Raw genomic sequence first — 6270 nt, 5'->3', positions numbered from 1 at the left:
GCAGGCAAGTTTTGGAATTGTTCTTTATTTTTTATTTTACATTCTTCGTTTGAGCTTTGAGTTTTCAATCCCATCTCCTACTAACGTGGAAGATCGTCTTAAAGTGGATGAAAATGGAATCCAAACTTTGTTTTGTTCTCCTTGTGGTTGACTTTTTTTATGAGGGAAAAATACAACGGTAGTCAACCTTTAATGGCATAAAAACTTTTCTTTCATCCTTCACCATCACTCTCAATCCCATTATGCAAGTTGAATCCAATGGACATGTTTGTTGCATTCAGAATAGTTACGTGTTAATCTTAAAATTTAAATTTTGTATAATTAATATATGTAAGGGTGAAGTTAAGATTCCAACTCAAAGAGGACAAAGTATAATTAAATATTAAAAATTAGGAATCGGAGAAAATTCTGGGTGACTCACTCACTAAAACCATGTGTGTGATCTGGGTTGGTCCAGATTAATCAGGACAAAGCCTTGGAACCAGAGGGCAACTAAAAAATTAAGAATTCCAATTTAAAACTTACCCGTATATTTTCTTTACACTGTCCTGAGACGGAATATAATTGATATCAATAGTTAAATGTTAAAAAACGACTAAACATCAAATTCAACATGATTTAGGGGTTGTTTGTTTGCCTCTTAATGGAACCATTCAGCGTTGAATGTTGAATCGTTCAGCATTCAACGCGTTTGTTTCGCACCTCTGAATGATTCAGTGCTGACTGATTCAGCAAAACAGTGTTGAATGATTCGTCACAGAAGTACATTCTGAATGATTCAGAGACATTATCAAACAACATGTCACATTCAGAGCCTCTTAATCATTCAGCATTTGAATCATTTAGCGCTTAATCATTCTGAAGTAAACAAACAACCCCTTAGATGCTAAATCCATAATTTAATTTCCCTTAATTTTTTGGTGTTTAATCCATTCAACGATACGAATGAGTGTTGTTTTCTTTAAAAGGTTTTGAATTCGAGCAATTATATCTACAAAATATGTATATATTATAATGGATTAAGAAAATTATAAACATGTATTATATTATAACAGTTTTATTTAAATTTTAATGAGGATTTTGAATTTCAATACAAGTCTAAACCTTTTTTAAGGAAAAAATTTGATTCACTTCCCTCTTCGTGCCCTCAGCCTTAAACTATACAGGTAACTGGTTGGATAAAACTACACAAAAAAGAAAAAGAACAATTAAACGAGGCAATAATGATCTAAATAGCCTAACAGAGAAAAGGAATCCTCCTTGTTTTGTGCTTTATGTGGCTTGATTTCGTGCTCACCTTGATTGTTGTCATCGACAACAAGTCCGGTCAACTCCTTGGCTCTTTCAGCCTCAAAATCCCAATCTGTTCTAATCAAAACCACCATCATGGTCACCATACACGACCCTTGCGCCGCCAGCATTCCCAGCCACAACCCCTTGAAATCGAATCCTGCGAAAAAAAACCCAACTACACAGCCACTGGCATACCAACAAGGTAAAAGCAGCTGAGGTTGATTTTTTCCCCCTGCTTCGGCCTAACCTTACCCCTCAGCACACCGTACCCTGTAGTTTGTGGACAGTTCCCAAGCTCACATAATCCGATTATAGGCAAAACAACGGATGTTAACGCTATGATATCTTTATCATCCGTAAACATGGTAGCCCACACGTTCCCAACCATCACAGCAAAAAAAAGTGACGCGAACCCCATCATGATCCGCAATAAAGGCCTACAAAGGCCGCTAGCTTCGCCTTCTTCGGCTGGTTTGCACCCAGTTCGTTACCCACTCTAGTCGATACACTGAAGCTTAAAAGAAGACGGGAATATGTAGATCAACGTTGTTGTTTGAATCAAAATACCCATCGAAGCCACCGTATAGCTCTGGGGTTCAACAGCAACCCGCATAGAAGAATCATGATCTCGTACCACCACCATTCAAGGCAGACCGAAATGCAGCTCGGAATGGCTACGAGATTTCCATTCCTTAAAACACTCCATTGAAAACCCTCCCCATATCTTTTTATGAACTCCGAAGTAGAGAATATAGATTATCAGTGAGGCTACGAGGTTGAAGTTGGTCCATACCCCGCTGAGAGCAACACCCTTGATCCCTAACCTAAGGTGTGACACGAGCAGGTAATTGGTCGGCACGTGTAGAAGAATGGATAAAATGGCGCAACATGTCAAGGGAAAAGTTATGGACCGTGTTCTGAGATAAATTCTTAATGGATGCAAAAGAGACTGAGCGAAAAGATCGGGAAGGGAGTGAATCAGAAACAATTGTGCCTCTTTGGCTATAGCTTCGTGCCTTCGTCCTGGCCACAAAGTAGGAGTATTCTCCTCATGTTTATCCACAGAAGGGAAATGGGCAACGAAGAAACTAGTAGCAGAAGTACCGTTCTCTGCAACGTGGTTCCGAGAAGGGTGAACTTCCGAGCGCCAAAGGCTTGTCCACAAATGGATTCCATTCCCATGGTGAGGCCGGAAAGAACAGAGTAACCGGTGATGTTAGCGAAGCCGATGGCGAGTGAACCACCTGCCAGGGAAAGCTCGCCGAGGCGGCCGAGATAGAGCATGGAAATCAATGAGCGCGAGTATAACATGAGGCCTGTTAGTATCATGGGAATTGGGAAGAGCTATATTCCCAGTGGAAATGGCTTCCTTCACGACGAGAGGGATCGTAAAGTTGCATCTTTCTACAGGTTCTAGTGTTGAGGTTTTGAGGATCAAGGGTTCGTAAATGTCTGACCCTTCCCAAAGGTAGACAACGTTTGAATTACACTTGCAGGAGTTATGGCAACGAGTGGTTGTAAGCTGACACGTTTTTTTGTATCACTCAAATGCTCAGATAGAGAGAGAGAGGGGGGGTTTGGTTGGGGGGGGGGGGGAGTTTTAGAATGGGGAGTAAAGGTTGTTTTATAATGGGTTTTGGGACTATTTTGTAAGGTCGTAAATGTCGCGTTCAACCGGCCTATAGGTGCACACTGAAGCAGCAGCAGAGAAAAGGATTTTACCGTGTAAAGAGACTAATGACTTTTGTTTTCTTTAATAATGTTGTTCAACTAAAATATTTGCGATTTACTTAGGGAATATGCATAAAACTGTAAAGGATTAAAACTATGGACGGAGAACCAACAATACTTGATCCGAATTAATTGATTAATAAACGAATACCGGTGATCATACTAAAAACATTAAGGAATGAGAAAAGAGTTATGGTGTACATAAACACAAGGATAAAAATAGGAGATTTGGAGTTTCATGGATAACGCTATTTGCAATGTACAACAATCAAAATTGTGTGAAGAGCATGAATTGAGCGATCTAATGAATTATTGTTGTTTTTTGAGGTTTCGGGTTCAAGAACTAGAAATGTCATAGGTGTGCGCGTTCAATATCAAATAATTAAGAGTTATCTTTTATCAGGCTTTATCTTTTACGTATTCCGAATTAATAAAAAAAAATTGTGAAAGAGGAATGTAAAGGTTATGTTGGCTGTCTCCCTTAAACTGTCCGCTGCGGTTATCGATTGCGTGACTTCACTTGGTTTAACACCACAACATTTCTTCATCTGTCTCGATTAGCCTCATATCATCCATTCTTCATCTGCAATTAGCCAATTACCAAATATTTAAAGGGAAGTATTGCTTTCATATTTTTACACTACAAACATCGGATTAAACCAAGTAATTGGAAGTGATACATTTCCCAAGCCCTTTATGACAAAGGGAACGCCACCCATTTTACCCAAAATCAATGTAAAGAAAATCAACCCCCCCCCCCCCACATCTCTATAAATAAATGTGTGAAAAATTTACTGATGGAAAGTTTCCAGTTTTCTATCTTTTCAAAAAATAGGATATTTAATGCATGGTTGCGAAATGAATTTCAATGAATCATGGAATATTATATCATTCATAAAGAAAAGAGTAAATTATATAAATGGTCATTGATATTTGATTAAATTTTTGTTTTCCTTATTGATGTTTGAAAAGTAACAATTTGGTCACTAATATTATCGATTTATAACAAATCAGTCTCTCGTCAATAACATCTGTTATTGGGGGTAATAGAATACTGACATGGGCATTGGTCGGTTGTTTGACTACAATCTCACTCCTTTAACCTATCACACCCCAAAATTAGAGCTTGTTTGCAAACTTCCAAAAGTATGAGGGACTAGTTGCATAGTTTTCCCAATTTTTAGGGTATTAAACTACCCACCACTCTTTCATTTCCTTCTTTTCCATTTGCTTCAACTGGCACCCATGTTATTTTTCTTCTCTCTCACCTATTCCTTTGTTATGTTTGTTGGTCATGTTTTCGTGTCATCTGGGTCGTCGTGATTCTCAACGTTGGCGTCACTCAACTTGTCCCTCGTCCCTGTTTATCTAATTTCCTTGGTTCTTTATTCATCGTTGTCATTAACGATTCAAAAGGAGGAATTGTTTCAGATTTAGCAAAAATATAATATCTTCTAGTTTCCGCTACAAACAAACTTTGGTTAGGGACTCCTTGTGCCCTAAAACGTATTTCTCAAAATTTTAGTGTAATTTTGGTCACCGAAGGGGTTCCACATGCCACACATGTTGTCGTTGTGCATGTGGAAGACTTTCAGCTATTTAAACTATTGAATTGGTCTTAGATCGGTCTACCCTGAATTGATCCTGAACCAAATTGATCTTAAATCGGTTTGACTAACCTGAATAGAACCACACTAACTTGTTAGATTGAACAAATTTGACCTAACCTGTTGACCCAATGACTTTGACTATTGACCATGGCTATTGACCGTTGACTTTACAGTTGAATTTTTCTGTTGACCTCTATTTTTATGTTTTTTTGAAGTCCTAAGCCCATTTTTGTAGCGTGTTTTGTCAAATTAATCTTGAACCGATTTGATTGACCTAAATCGAACCGCTCTAACCTGCTGACCTGAATTGATCCGATCTAACCTATTCACTCATTGAACTTGATTTTGATCGTTAACCTTAACTAATGACCATTTACTTTTTCGTTAACCTCTATTTCTATGTTTTTCAACATCTTGAATATGTTTTTACAGTCTATTTTGCCCAATTATGATATGAAAGTCATGTTTTGCATCTTTTAGTGCTATATATTATAGTTATGTTAAGTAGATTTTGGAATTTATGGTCTTACTTTATGTTGTACCCTAATTTTGTCTGAGTAGTTCAAAATCAAACTGAAGGTGATCGAAGACCGATTTAAAGACACTCGTGCATTGATGACAAGTTGGATCTAAGGGGAATTAGTGGCATAAATGGAAAATTCGAGGATCAATTTGAAGATTCAATTTTGGGTTTAAGCATTGGATTATTTGGGCTCGGTGTCCATTCATGTTTATCCATTTTCATAAAAAATTAACCATCAAACAAATGTCCAAATTGAAGTGTCCATTTATATTTCCAAAACCCATATAACATTAACCCATAACCCATTTTCAAAACCAAATTTAACCCAATTAATAGTATACCCATTAACATTACATTACCCCAACTTAACCAAACTCTAAATGGACCAAATTGACCCAAATGGTTACAACAATTGTGTAACCCTAGCTAGGTCATGGAAAGCTGTTGCCGCCTCTGACTCTCCACTCCAAAGCATTCCAGAAGGTCCAAGCTTCCACGCAGTAAGCATTGTGATTTCCCCTATTCGAGAAGCTTCAACAGGGGACCTGGTCATCACAGCTCAGCAACCGTACGTTTCGTATGCCTCCATTAACGGAATCTGCCACGTCCCTTCTCCAGTTGTCCCTATCCTCAACATATCGACGGTTACATGCAAAACAAAGTGAGGAATTAGATGATTTTTTAGGGTTTATTATTTTAATCTCTGTAAAAATGAGATCCTATAAAACCCTAAAGCAAATGATGTAAGAAGGAATCTTCTTCCCCACCATTTCGAAGCAATAGAGTTCAACAGAGAACAATACGTTTTTTCAAAGAAACCACCAAGTAATTTTGTTTCATTTTATTTCTTTCGAATAGCAAGTAAAGAAAATAAAAACTAAGTTTTACATTCAATATAAAAAAAACCAAACAATAAAGAAAAAAGAAAAGAGAGAAGTTATCTTTCGACCGGATCCGTTCACCGGCATTGGTGACCTCCGTTGGTTAGTCTGAACGGTGAAGAGAAGCGTGTTGAAGGGGTGCAACATACGTCAGAATCAGCTCGATCCAACGATAGACGGTGGAGATCGGCAATATCGAAGTCAAAGGTTCACGATCACTTTTGTGGAGTTG

The 6270-nt window shown here is 37.9% G+C and overlaps 1 pseudogene; it reads right to left on the bottom strand.

Moving 5' to 3' along the window:
* Nucleotides 1-1208: 1208 nt before the first annotated feature.
* LOC120125004 lies at nucleotides 1209-5710 on the bottom strand (annotated as a pseudogene).
* Between the last annotated feature and the right edge of the window lie 560 nt (nucleotides 5711-6270).

This window comes from Hibiscus syriacus, unplaced genomic scaffold (genome assembly GCF_006381635.1).
Source record: "Hibiscus syriacus cultivar Baekdansim isolate YM2019G1 unplaced genomic scaffold, ASM638163v2 tig00110429_pilon, whole genome shotgun sequence".
Taxonomy (NCBI): Eukaryota; Viridiplantae; Streptophyta; class Magnoliopsida; order Malvales; family Malvaceae; genus Hibiscus; species Hibiscus syriacus.
Note: the sequence above shows the minus strand (reverse complement) of the source record. Positions and strands in the feature narration are given on the sequence as shown.